Source organism: Pseudonaja textilis, chromosome 5 (genome assembly GCF_049901715.1).
Source record: "Pseudonaja textilis isolate UNSWEBS1 chromosome 5, rPseTex1.2, whole genome shotgun sequence".
Taxonomy (NCBI): Eukaryota; Metazoa; Chordata; class Lepidosauria; order Squamata; family Elapidae; genus Pseudonaja; species Pseudonaja textilis.
This window is the reverse complement of record NC_141994.1, coordinates 45485540-45499526: the sequence shown is the minus strand read 5'-3', so window position 1 is coordinate 45499526 and position 13987 is coordinate 45485540. Positions and strand designations below refer to the sequence as shown.

Here is a 13987-nt window from a genome sequence, read left to right as displayed (position 1 = left end):
AAGAAGGCAAAACCAAAATGTACTGGTAAATTACAAGGAGAACACACACACACACACACACTCCCTTCTAACCCTGCTGGAGCAGGTGATTAGACTAGAATACATATCTCATTATCTTTCTCCTCCCTCCCTGACTCCTTTATTTCTTTTTCTTTCTGTCCCTTCCTTCCATCCCCCCTCTTTCTTTGTTCCTTTTTCTTTCTTTTCATTTTTTCTTTTCTTCCTTCTTTCTTTCTTTCTTTCTTTCTTTCTCTATTTCTTTTCTCTCTCTCTCTTTCCCTCTCTCAGGCTTACCCCATTGACTTGGTGCACTGTTCTTGCTTGGGCAGCTCCCTCTGGTGCAGTGGGCTCAATGGGGTGGACCTGCGGGTCTGGCACCTAGAACGCGGCAGTGCCGGCACGTTTGCAAAGTAGAGCAAAGCCAGAGGTCGGTAATTTTTGCTGCAAAGAATAACAAAAGCTTCTGGGCTGTGCACAAGAAGGGACACACATGTCAATGCAATTCAGCAACATAAAATAAATAGAAATAAAACAAATCAACAAGAATCAGCAATGCATCTCTGATTAGATTCTATTCACTACTAGAATCTAATCAGAGATGCTTCGCTGATTCTAGTCCAATAGGGAGTGTGTGTGTATGTGTGTGCATGGCTGTCAAAACTCCAAAAACAGATCAAGTAGTTCTGGAGAGGCCAGTCATAAATTAGAACTCTTGCTAAACAACCAGCCATTAAGTGAGGACTACTTGTATTTGGTTTTCCAGTCACCTGGCCATGCTCACCCAGTAACATGCCCACCAAACCATACCTACCCGGTCATGTGACCACTAAGCCACGCCCTCAAATCCCACCCCTAGGTGGGAGGCACTGAAGATGAGTTTGTAGCACCAAGTAGGCGGTGGACTGAAGAAGTTTGGGAACCACTAGTGTTAAACTATTTCCTTCCCTTTCAGTTATACAACAAGACATTCATTTAAACAAAATAGATATGTAACAGATTTCAAATTCTCTCTTCTGTTGCTTTCTGTTTTATACTTATTTTTCACTCTATTTTGGGGGGTGGGGTGGGGGGTGTTTTTCCCAATCTTAAATTTTCCATTCTCTTTCTCCCCTTTCCTTTTTTCCCCCACCTAAGATTACTTGCTCATTAAAGATGGCTTCTTCTTTGTCACAATCTTCTTGTTCTGCAGGCATTTCTTGTTGTTTCTCATAGTTCCAAATCTCCATTTCTAAGAACTGAAATACAAAGCCAAAAGAACCTCTCCCTTCTTGTGCATTTTCTTTGTACTTTTTAAGTTCCATTTTCAGTTCTTCTAAAAGTGGAGCCATTTTAAACTCTTTTAAATAACCACCCAATTGATTTTAGTCATTCAAATACAATAACCAAAAATCCAGAAATAATCAGGTAATCCAAATAGTCCCAAATTATTTCTTCTTATTTCTTTTTCCACTTTCTCTTCCTGGGGTTTTTGTTGCGATATTTCAGTTAGAGTGTATCTTTTGGAAGTCTTGTTGAGATTTTGCTGTAAGTTCTTTTTAATTCCAGGCAGTCTCCTCCCTTCCAGATCCTGCCCTTTTATTCTTTTTCTCTCCTTTCCTGTTTTCAAAAGCTTTTGATTATCCAGAAATCTTTATTATCCCTTTGACTTTTTATTTTCAGCATTAAATGCCTATTAAAGTCAAAGTGGATTTTTTTCCAATTTCTTGCTTAAGTCTCTTAGCTGTCAGTATAGGAAAAGGAGAAAAAAAACCAAATCTTTTCCCTTTTCTCTCCTTCGCAGCTTAAAAATCTTCTTAGGGAACAATGTTATTGTTGTATTTCACTGCCACATTTGGACTAGATTTTTTTAAATACTTTTTGAGTCTTAATGTCTTGTCGGACTGTAAGAAATGAAAGGGCAAAGCGATACCAGAGTTGAACTATGCATAGGGCATCAGTTGTTTTCAAGCTGGCCCTGATTTAATTCCAGAAAATATCTGCGATTGTCCAATTAATTCATTTGGGCTTCTGAGCAGAAGAAGATAGTTCTAACATACTATGCAAATTATTTTCCCTTTCTATGGTTTCTTTACATTTTAATACATTTTATTGTTCAGTTGCTATGTGTGTGATTTATGGAAGAGATCTTGCTAAGTTTACATTGTACCTCCTAAATCATGTTTTTCTTCAAATGCTAGGATTTGGAACTTATTTTCTTTATTTCTTGTAGGTATAGGTATAAGAAATAAAGAAAACAAGTTCCAAATCCTAGCATTTGAAGAAAAACATGATTTAGGAGGTACAATGGATCAATCAATGTATAAATAAATCCATGGATTTTATGATAATATTCTTTGTCATTGAGTGGCTTAATGGGTTCTATTGCAGTACACTGTCACTTCTGTCTATGGTACATAACTATACAACATACAACTATAACCTGTGATCCAGACATCAGTGTCTTCTATCAATATTATTTAGAGAACTCTTCTTTTCCAGTACCTTGCATGGATTAGAAAGATGGACAAAAATTCCATCTCGGTTTACAGGGTTCTTAACTTTCCTTCTCAGAATTTCAAAATTTACAGTGGTGTGGTGTAATTGCAATATCATTTGTTACCACATGGATTGTTGTTAGTTGCGAAGTCGTGTTGAACCCATCGCGACCCCATGGACAATGTTCCTCCAGGCCTTTACCACATGAATTAGCAAGAAGAAATAATTGTCAGTGGATTTACTGATTTATCTTTTTGCCGAATAAAACTGCATGCAATCTGCCCTTGCAGTGCCTCTTTTCCCTCCCCTGAAGACTCAGGCCCTATGTCATCTGTGAGAGGCTGATATCTGTTTCTGAGTAATAATAATGAAAATATCTTTTATTTTCTTTGTTTCTGACTATCAGTATTGTGCACTGGGCTTATTCCTTTGATTCTCTTTCTTATGGAGAATTACTTCCTCCATTGCTCTTTGTGTCACAAATGTTTCTGATATTATAAAATGCAATCTTCTTGTGTCAGGTGAAGTATAATTGCACTCTACTTCCTTACTTCGGTTACTGTTATGAGATTGTACATGCTGCAAATATATATCAGCTTGTCTCAAGTAGGATTACAAACATGCCTGGAGCACTTAACTACAAACTCCAGTCCATTTCCATTGAGTTTCTTAATGTCCCACTACTAGAATTTTATTTATTTCTTTTTTCTTGGGCTCTCAGGGGAAAATTTTTTGTTGGGGTCTGTCTTCCCCCTAAACTTTTCAGCTATGAGCTCTTTTGGACTTTTCACTTAGGAAGAATATGTAGATTGTTGGCACTTTGGAAAGACTTTATCCCAAAAACTATAAATGCAAGCTCCCTTTAAAAAAAAGAGACTTTCCACTATCAAACCTCTATAACAAGACCAAGGAATGTTAATATCTATCGTACTAAGGTAGTGCTAGAACTAAAGAGTTTCCTGATTTCTAGCTTGATGCCTTAACTACTCAACCAAACTGGCTCTAAACACGGCAAAGAATTTGTACAAAATTGATCTCCTAAAAGTACAAGAACATTAAGACATTTTGCAGCTGCCGCTCATACTTGAAAAAATGAAAAACACAGGGATAACAATGAATGTTTCTTTCTGGAACTGTGCCTTCTGGCAATGGATTGTAATCTGTTTCTGTGTAAGACTTTGCAAATTAATAGCCACACAGCATGCCCTAAAACTGATACTGACATTGATGTAACATATTTCAAGAATAGTTTACTGAAATGTCCAGAGCCTGCTTCTTTTCCAACAGTGCAAGTGCTTTGTATATTTGGCAGCCAGAATCTATACACAATTCATACCTGGTATAAAGTCAGAAATATGAGTTCGAAGTTTATATAGCCTTCTAAGCAAAAAGATATCTGTCATAATGGAACTACAGGTAGTCCTCAAATGACAATCACAACTGAGCCCAACATTCCTGCGGCTAAGTGAAAAATTTATTAAGTGAGTCTTGCCCCATTTTACTTTTCTTGCCACATTTGTTAAGTGAATCACTGTAGTTGTTAAATTAGTAACATAGTTGTTAAGTGGATCTTGTTCCCATTGACTTTGCTTATCAGAAGGTTGTAAAAGGTGATCACTTGACCCCGGGACACTGCAGCCATCATAAATGTGAGTCAGTTGTCAAGCATCTGAATGTAAATCACATGACCATGGGGATGCTGCAGCAATCATAAGTGTGAAAAATTGTCATAAGTGCCATTTTAACTTTGAACAGTCATTAAGTAACCTGTTGTAAGTCAAAGTCTACCTGTAGTGCACCATGTAGAACACATCACCAAAGAATAACAGAGAAGTAGGTATTTTCCTTTTCTTCACATGGACCCACATCTTTTGTGGCCACAGACCACCAAGACTCATAACATTTCTTCGAGCCTTTGTGGGTCCCCTGTGATGACATTGTGGCTCCCTAAGGGGCCCACTGACCACCCATTGAGAACCACCGGTCCAACCAAGATGATCAATAAGTCACTCGGGAAAGCATACATTATAACAAAGATACAACTTCTCCAAGGCACTTCTTTCAATGCACTGAATGGAGTATCTGTTATCTATATCAATGAAGAAGGTAGTTAGGAGTGCATTGTGTTTGTTTCATGGCCTAGGCAACAATCTATTTGCCAGCCTTCTGCTTTCTGAGATTCATGGCTCCCTTTCAGTCAAATGTTATCTTGAACCTCCTTTTCCTCAACTAATTATATCAAGACATTAATCATCAGAGCTTCTCATGCACAGTAGGATTTATGAAGATTCACATCATGATCTCATGAGTTTAAGCTGAATTCCTGGGAATTTAACCATATAATCTGTTATTTCCCCACCCCTCCTTCTTGATCTAGTATTACCTTTTCTTAATCTAGATCATGTTTGCCTTGGCTAGTCAGGAAAGTTAGAATCAAGACTTCAGCAAAAGTAAATTGGTATTGTTCTCTAGCAGATGATATTCAGAAATATGTTCCCCCTAATTCTGGAGGTACAGTTCTCATAAGTTAATTATCCATTAATTACTTGGATTGTGTTTTAAAACTTCTACTGTTGGTAGCAATGTCATGTTTCAAACTGAATTCTATATCTAAACTATGTGATTCCCCACATTTCTTGTGTCTTGTGGATCTTCACTATTCAACCATTTAATTTTTCTGGGTCCCAAATTTGTGAGAAGGAAAAGAATTCTACATTATATCATGTAGATTTATACAAAAGAATTAAAAGATTGTAGTGGGACCTGCAGACTAGCTGAGTGGCCTAGTGTTGCTACTATTTTTTCTTTCATAGCTAATCTTTCCTCTAGCTGGATTTTCAGGAGCATTACCAATTTAAATGCTGGGACATATATATAGAAATCCTGGTATTTGAATAACTTGATTATAATTTATGTTCCTGTACACTTGGCTCAATTGTGCATTCAGAATCATTTAGTTTTCCCTTCGTGTTATAAAGACTACAACCACAAGTCCCTGTAGTTTTTTGGTACGGTTTTTCAGAAGTGCTTTGCCACTGCCTCCTTCTAAGGACTGAGGGAAAGTGACTGGCCCAAGGTCATACAGCTGACTGCATTCCTAAGGTAGATCAGAATTCATGGTCTCTCAGTTTCTAGCCTGATGCCTTAATCACTACAACAAACTGGCTTTCATAGCCCTGGTTAAAAGAAAGAAAATAGGGAGAGTGGTTTTCCTATTTTGCTTTATTCAGACTCCAATTGAGGAGAAACATCTATCCATTCAAGCACACATGGCAGCATTGCAAGACTACCTACCTGGTGGAACTTTCATGCTGGAAATATACCCGGATTCTGTAGGAACATCAGCTTCTATTTATGTTCAACACAGAAAAGTACAACCCCATCTCCTTTGCTACACACCCGTTTTTATTCCCTTTCTAATCATTCCTGGTATGGAATGTGCATTTTTCACAGCTGCCATGGATTTTTCTCCTTTAATATGTTGCTAAAATTTCCAGAAATGTTAAGTCTTTACTCTTGGAAAGCATTTAATTTTTCCCCTTCAAAGTTTGCTACAACCTCTCAGATTCTTATATTTACATATGAAGATGTCACTAATCATAGTTTTTACTTTGATTTTCCAGGCAATCAGTGAGAAGACTAGCCACATCCAATCTCTTCTCAGAATACCTTATTAACTACAAGGTACTGTGCCAAATCTCAACAAGCGTAGTCTCGGATGTCATCCAGAAATTCATGTAAAGGCAGAACTCTTAGGCAGAACACTAAAACAATATTACTGCCAAATCAATGCCTGAACAGTACTGAAAAACAAAAGACAAATCCTATCGGAGAAAAACCATGGGTATTGTGCTTCCCTCTTTCTCAGCAAATAATGCTGACATCTGAAAGCATCCATTACTTTTATTTATTTGCTTTGATTAATAAAACACACAATTCAATCACAAGGAGCCACAACTCAACTGTAGTCCAATTCCAAAGGCAAGTTGGGTCTGGCTAATAAGAAGAATGTTGACAGCAGCTGTGTTTTAACAGGTTATGAATGTTTTTGTTTCACTGTGTATTTGTCAAGTATAATGGTTCAAAATATCTATCTCATAAAATTCTTACTACCTCAAATATGGTTTTCTGCATAAAAGAAAACTACGCATTTAGCAGGCATCAAAGAAAGGGCACAAGTTGTTGCTAGGTAAAAGGAGAAAATGCCCTGGCAGAGGATAAGAATCTGAAACCCATGATTAAAGGAAATCTTTGGGAACATTTCTTGACAATAATCTCTAAAAGACTGCTATAGGAATTTTGAAGAGATGAAACAAGCTATAAAAATCAGGTTTCGGTACACAAAGTCCACTAGTTCTACCTATCTGTCCAAATATCTACCATATTAGTTGGGTTAGTATTCATACTAATATCAGTGGCTTTCTAATCATAATAATGATTCAATGGCAAGTATATATTAAAGATTTTGTAATCTGAAAGCTGATAAAAATTTGGCAACGAAGTTATTGAACAGTTTCTAACTTGTTAGATTATCCATTCAGAAATTATGTGGGATGCAAGATTTAATAAGTATTTGTCTTTGTTCTTCTGGTACTGGTCATCGATCCAAAATATTAAATAGAAAATATTTTGAATTTCTATAACCCACATACTTGTGGGACACCAAAGCCTGGGAAATCTCCTAAACAATCCAGAGGCATAAATACTAAAGGCAAGCTGGAAGAAACTACACTGTCAGCTGATCAGGACTGCAATGATTTCATGTCATTTTAATTGAAAAGATTTCTCCAACACAGTGATTACATTTTTGACTGGCTTTATGAGTACCATAATGAAGGAGGATATTGTTTTTATTATGATATTTATTCTGCCAGTTAAAAGGTCAGTAGTAGAAAAAAGCTAAGTTGATCTCTAGGCAGAGCTTTGCCCAGGAACCAGTCAAAACGGGCATCTTAACTCGCTCATGTATATTCATAACATAAAAGCAAGATAACTAAGAAAATAAGTTGCAAGGACAAAAGTAAGTAAAGGAGTATAGGTGGAATCCAAAAATAAAAGTTGGTCTTTCGTCTACTTACTATTCATGTTATATTTGTGGATACACTTTGTCCTAACTCAGCTCTATGCATTGAAATCATCATTGTATTTGGCCATAACAAAAAGAAGAATCCATTTAAACAAGTTACCCCAATTATTGAAAAAAATATACCCAGGGAATAGAATTTTCATTCCCTGCCAACAATGGATAGAAAGAGACAAGTTAACCTCAATAGGAAAAATCTGTTTCTCCTCTCCGAATCTCTGCAGTTGTTCTTGGTAAAATCAAAAAGGAAGGAAAAATATTATTGGGGGGATCCCCAGGGGGATCTGTGGATTTTAGATTCAAGGCTCTCTGGAAGTGAAGCCAGAGCTGTCTTAAAGCATGGGCCTGATGGACATGTGCCTGTGGGTCCCATGAGCATAGGGGCCCCATATAATCTGTGTATCCCTTCCAACTCTGATCATCTGTTATCCATATGTTAACCCTTCAATGCATCTTGTATCATATAAATACAGCAACTGTATGGCTTACTGAGTATTATTGTGTTTTTCAAGCCTCATATATTGTTCAAATGTTTATCATGTTGATTAGTTGTTGCTGCACAGCATGTTTTTAATGTTTCAACACTGATTTTTGTTGGAAGTGTCAATACAATAAATATATGTTTAATTTTATTGACTATTTACATTTTCATGAGTCATACGGCTCCCTGTACACTACTTTGCCCAGGGCCCATAATGCAGTTAAGATGATCCTGAGTGAAGCCTCTGAGTAATTGCTCATCTGTGTTAATATGGGAGAGACTGATTATCCCTGATTAGAAGAGAATGTACCAGTAGAAAAACCAACATAGTCAACAGTTTAGGCTGGGAAATGATTGAACTAAAAAATAAGAGTTCTCAAATGAAAGCAAGTCCCTATTAACATCATTATCAAAAACTAGAAACACTGCATAAGCTTAACAAAATAGTTACAGTTAAAAGTGAGGGTACTCTTTCACTTATGACCATTGAGCCTGGAATTATACTTGCATATGCTAGTCATTAAGCTGATCATCATGTGACCACACTCAAATTTATTATCTTCTGGAGGGCAGTCGTAAAGCAAACGTGGTGTTCATTAAGTGAATGCAGCCATGGTTAAGCAATCCCATTTGGGGGCATTTTTTGTTTGAAAATGGAAGTAAATGCCTATACTGGCAAAAAAATATCATAAATTGCAGTCATGTGACCATAGCATACTGCAAATAACTGTAAATAAGAGCTGTTTGCTGAATTGTGATCATGTGACTGTGGAGGAGGCGTTGGAACTTTAAATACAGTCGTAATTACATTTTTAGAGATACGTTGTAACTTTAAACAGTTGCTAAGGGACCAGTCATAAGTCAAGGACTACCTGTGCTATGACATACTTCCAGCATAAGTGATTCCTAAAGTTGCTCCCTAAGATCATAATGTGTGGAGAAAGACGACAGAACAATGAAGAGCTTATGAACTCTTTTGTCCCAAATGTTATATCCTAACTATAATAACAAATCTAACAGGATAATTGTTAAAAACTAATTCTCAAATATAAATACTATTTCCACTCCCACATCACATGACATCCTTTTAAAAAAAAAGTTTTATTTGGGTTTTCACACACACAAAATACAAGTAAAACATCTTTTTTGAAAATAGCATGGTCCCGGGTTATACTTCTTTATACAGACACAAACTCAATTCCACGCTCATTTTTGTGTTCTATTCCATATCTTATTACTATTTTGCATTTTCTATATAGTTTTTCCCCCTCTTTTAATTTTCTCAACTTTATTTTGATTATCTCATCTCAATTCAAATAATTATGTTTATACTTTTGTCTGTCCTGTTTCAATTATCTTTTCTCATTAAACAAATTTTCTCTTGTAGTTACTAATTGGAGTATGACACCTTTATATCTTTTAATTTTATCCATTCAACTCTTATTTAAACTTCAATGTATACCTTAAGGTTATAACATTCAATATAATACATAATACATAACTTCCAATTAAATTCTGCTTGGTACATTCTTAAAATACACACTATATTCTTTAAAAAAAGGATTATAAATATATATAATTAAAACCCTCATTCCATTCTGATTCAGTTCTATCATTAATATTCATTAAAGTCTTAACATCTTTAACATTTCTTTTCAATTAAATATCATACTTCCTTGGGGATACGTATAATCTTTCCATAATTAATATTCCCCCTATTTCTCTTCACTTATGTTTTATAAATCATTAAATATTCATTTTATTAAATTTATTTATTAACAAATATTCCACTAAATTATGATAACTATTTTATCCATCATTTTGATCATACATTGTTTCATATTTTCTGAAATTATTTCTATTTCTAATATAACAATACTATCTTATGTACCTTTGCAGAATCCCTTTTTCAATTAGATTTTCACCCATTATCTCTAAATAGGACCCGTTTCTCTATATCTTGTTTCTGTCCTTTATAACTTCTTTTCCTTTCTTTCTTCCCTCTCTTCTTCTCCCTCCCCTTTTTACCCCCTTGTCTCTCCACTTCTAATTCACTCTTCTTCATTTCCCTCTTCTGTTGCTTTCTAATTTTATACTTATTTTTCAAACTATTCTTTTTTGGGGTTGTTTTTCCAAATCTTAAACTTTTCGTTCTCTTTCCCCCCCTTTCCTTTTTTTCCCCCACATAAAATTACTTGTCCATTACAGATGGCTTCTTCTTTGTCCCAATCTTCTTGTTCTGCAGGCATTTCTTGTTGTTTCTCATAGTTCCAAATCTCCATTTCTAAGAATTGAAATACAAAGCCAAAAGAACCTCTCCCTTCTTGTGCATCTTCTTTGTACTTTTTAAGTTCCATTTTCAGTTCTTCTAAAAGTGGTGCCATTTTAAACACTTTTAAACAACCACCCAATTGATTTTAGTCATTAAAATGCAGTAACCCAAAATCCAGAAGTCACCAAGTAATCCAAATACTCCCGAACTGTTTCTTCTTTTTTCACTTTCTCTTCCTGGGGTTTTACTATTTTGTTGCCATGTTTCAGTTAAAATGTATCTTTTAGAAGTCTTGTTGAGATTTTACTGTAAGTTCTTTTTAATTCCAGGCAGTCTCCTCCCTTCCAGATCCTGCCCTTTTATTCTTTTTCTCTCCTTTCCTGCTTTCAAAAGCTTTTGAGTATCCAGAAATCTTCATTATCCCTTTGACTTTTTATTTTCAGCTTAAATACCTATTGATGTCAAAGTGGTTTTTTTTTCAATTTCTTGCTTAGCTGTCAGTATAGGGAAAGGAAGAGGAGAGAAAAAAAAACAAATCCTTTCCCTTTTCTCTCTCCTTCGTTGCTTGAAAATCTTCTTTGGAAACAGTTATTTTTTTATAGTTTAAATTCCATGGTAACTTATTTGTTGCTTTTGCTGTTTGACCTGGTCAACCAAAACTTTCTCTTCTTATCTTCCTCCTGCACATTCTTTTCCGGTTGAGTTCTTCTTTGGGGTGGCCATTTCTGACCACCGCTACAACCGCCTTCGGGAAAGGGAGTAATGGCCAGCTGAGGAGGAGAGATACGGCTCTCCTCAACCCTGCAGGCAGTCTCCCCGCTCTTCACCACCTCTATGGGATGGCTTAGCCCTGAAACCAGCCGGCTCAGGGCGCTCCAGCGGCGAGCATGGATCGAAACCACGCAGAGTCGCAGTTTCAGTCTGTCGCCGAAGAAGCTCAAACCGGAAGTCTCCACATGACATCCTTTCAACAAATATAAGAAATCCCAAATTATTACAAGCCCAACAAACAGAGCTCAACATTTATTTCTTTTTTAGGGGTGGTGTCTTCTCATTCTTGAAATGTAAACCTTTTTTTACTTTCCCATTCTTTTGTTGACTTCTTCATAGCTCCTCATTTTTTAATCCTCTACTCTTTTCAGCACTTTTCTCTCAGGAGTTTCAAATGTTATTTTTTCAGTCACCTAAGTAACTAACTTTCTGCTGAATTCTCTGGTGAATTTATTTATTGTTCTATTACACATTGTGTTTTCTATATCTGGTAAACCTGCTAGGAATGCAAGTTACCTTGAGTAGCTGAAAAATCATATAATGAACAATTTTCATTTGAAAGGAGGACATACAAAATTGCTTACGTTAATCAATTTGTACATATAGTCCCTGACTTATGACCACAATTGAGCCCAATATTTCTGTTGCTATGTGAGACAATTGTTTTGCCCCATTTTATGAATTTTCTTGCCACAGTTGTTAAGTGAATCACTGCAATTGATACATTAGTAGCATTGCTGTAAAGTGAATCAGACTTCCTCATTGACTTTGCATGTCAGAAGGTCACAAAAGATGATCACATGACTCCAGGACACTGCAACTGCCATAAATATGAGCCAGTTGCCAAGTGTCTGAATTTTGATCATGTAACCATAGGGATGCTGCTATGGTTGTGTGAAAAATAATCATGAGTCCCTTTTTTCAGTGCCACTGCAACTTCGAACAGTCACCAAATGAATGGTTGTAAGTCAAGGACTACCTGTATAATGAGAAATCTGAATTTGCTCTGAGATTTGTGGGAAATCTGTTCATAGTGACATGTGGTATTACAGTGGTACTCTTTGAAAGATTTCAGCATATTTAGGTACTATTCAGTGTTAGAGTTCACACATCATACTAAACCATGATTTCTTAAATGTCATTATGGGGGAGGGCTCACATACTACAGCAAAATATAAACCATGGCCTACAAATTGACAGCTGGGATTCATACAACACAGCAAGTCCATATTATGGTTTATTTTGAAGTGTAAAATAAACTAATGACTGCAGATTATTGGCTTGCTAAAAATTAGTGGAAAGGTAGGAACGTTTGAATCAGGATGATCACTTTAAAAAAAAAAGTCATTAATTTACAACTAATCCCATCAATGCATGTAGATTGTTCCTTTTGGAGTTTATTATTATGAAGGCAATAATGACAGGTAAGGTTAATAAAACGGAAATATGAATATGTGTGTGTTTGTAGATAGATGATAGATAGATAGATATAGATAGACAGACAGACAGACAAAAAGAAATGTTAGTAGTTTTAAGACTAATCCTATTAATGCTTGTAGTAAGAAACAGATAAATACTTTTCCTGCATAGTCCTTGACTTATGACAAGTTGCTTAGCGACTTTTTAAAACTAAGACAGACTCCTCCCCAAAAAAAGTTATTTATGATCCCATTTCAGAGTTGTACCCACTGCAACAACCAATTGCAGGAATGCTGCAGCACATTCCTCCTGGCTTATCTCTCCCCATCCCATTCCAATAAATCCCCACTTTGTCCTTCATCATTCTTGGGCTACACCATTGCATCCCAGAAGTAGCCGCCTTTTTCAAAGCAGACATAATTCACTGCGGTCATGCCAAACCGACTCCAGTTCTGGGATGCAGCCATGTGACACAAGGGCAAAGCAGTCCATTCTGCTTCCCTAACATGGTCTGCACCATGCTGCAGAATATTTCTATAAAGAAATCTCTTTTGCATCTTTTTTCTTATTTGTAAGAGTATCTTTTCTGCTGTTGTCATAATTCTGCCCTCTCATTGAAAGAATTCACTTCATTCATTCCACTTTTATACAATTTGTGGAAAGCCACAAATAATTTCCCATCACCAAATCTAGGAAGTCTTTGCCTGGGCTGAGAGGGATACCTTATAATTCCAGAATTGTTCTTTTTATAATTAAATGCAAGGATTAGCACCCAGACGAACAAACACTTTTCATATTTGGGGGGCTTTTTCCTGTTCTGATTCCAATACTATCATGTTGCTTTTTCTCTGTAGGAATTTAGTGCTGTTTGTCCATATAACAATTCCAAATTATTTACATTCTTGCATCATGCTGTTCTGACTAAATCATATTTCAGCAGGGCCAAAGACTTATTTAATTCCGAACTGTTTCTGTCCCAGCTGCTTTAATCCAAATGGGGATGCAGCCTGTTTGAGAAGTCCCACCCACAGTGCACTGTTTTCAGAATCTCTGCAGGGAACTCTGGGATAAGTGCCCAGAAAGTCTGTAAATGGAATCTAAAATTACTTTTAAGTAAGACAATCCAAATGTGAATGCAGAGCAAGCCCCTAACAGTTTTCACCACACCATCTGCATTCAAGATGTGGCTACACAGCGAGCTGAATTTTCTAGGGTCACCCAGCCTCTTATAGCTTTACCCACATATACACTGAATCACAAGTCATTTGGACTGACTTGCATAATTTTAGACAACATCATGACGTGTACAGTTAATGATGAAAAAGAAGGAAAATAAATGGAACTAATTAATGATTTTTAAAATTTATATCCCTCATTATTAGCAATAGGGCATTCAAGACAGCCCACAGGAGAAAATAAAAATATAGCAAACCCCCCACTGGAACAATATTTTTGTTAGATCTGGGAGGATGGTTCAGAAACGGAG

At 36.2% G+C, this 13987-nt stretch overlaps 1 protein-coding gene across 1 annotated transcript in view; it reads right to left on the bottom strand.

Annotated features, from left to right (window-relative positions):
- The window catches only part of TCF20 (transcription factor 20), a 166039-nt gene that overhangs the window by 115226 nt on the left and 36826 nt on the right, over nucleotides 1-13987 (bottom strand). The window lies entirely within an intron of this gene.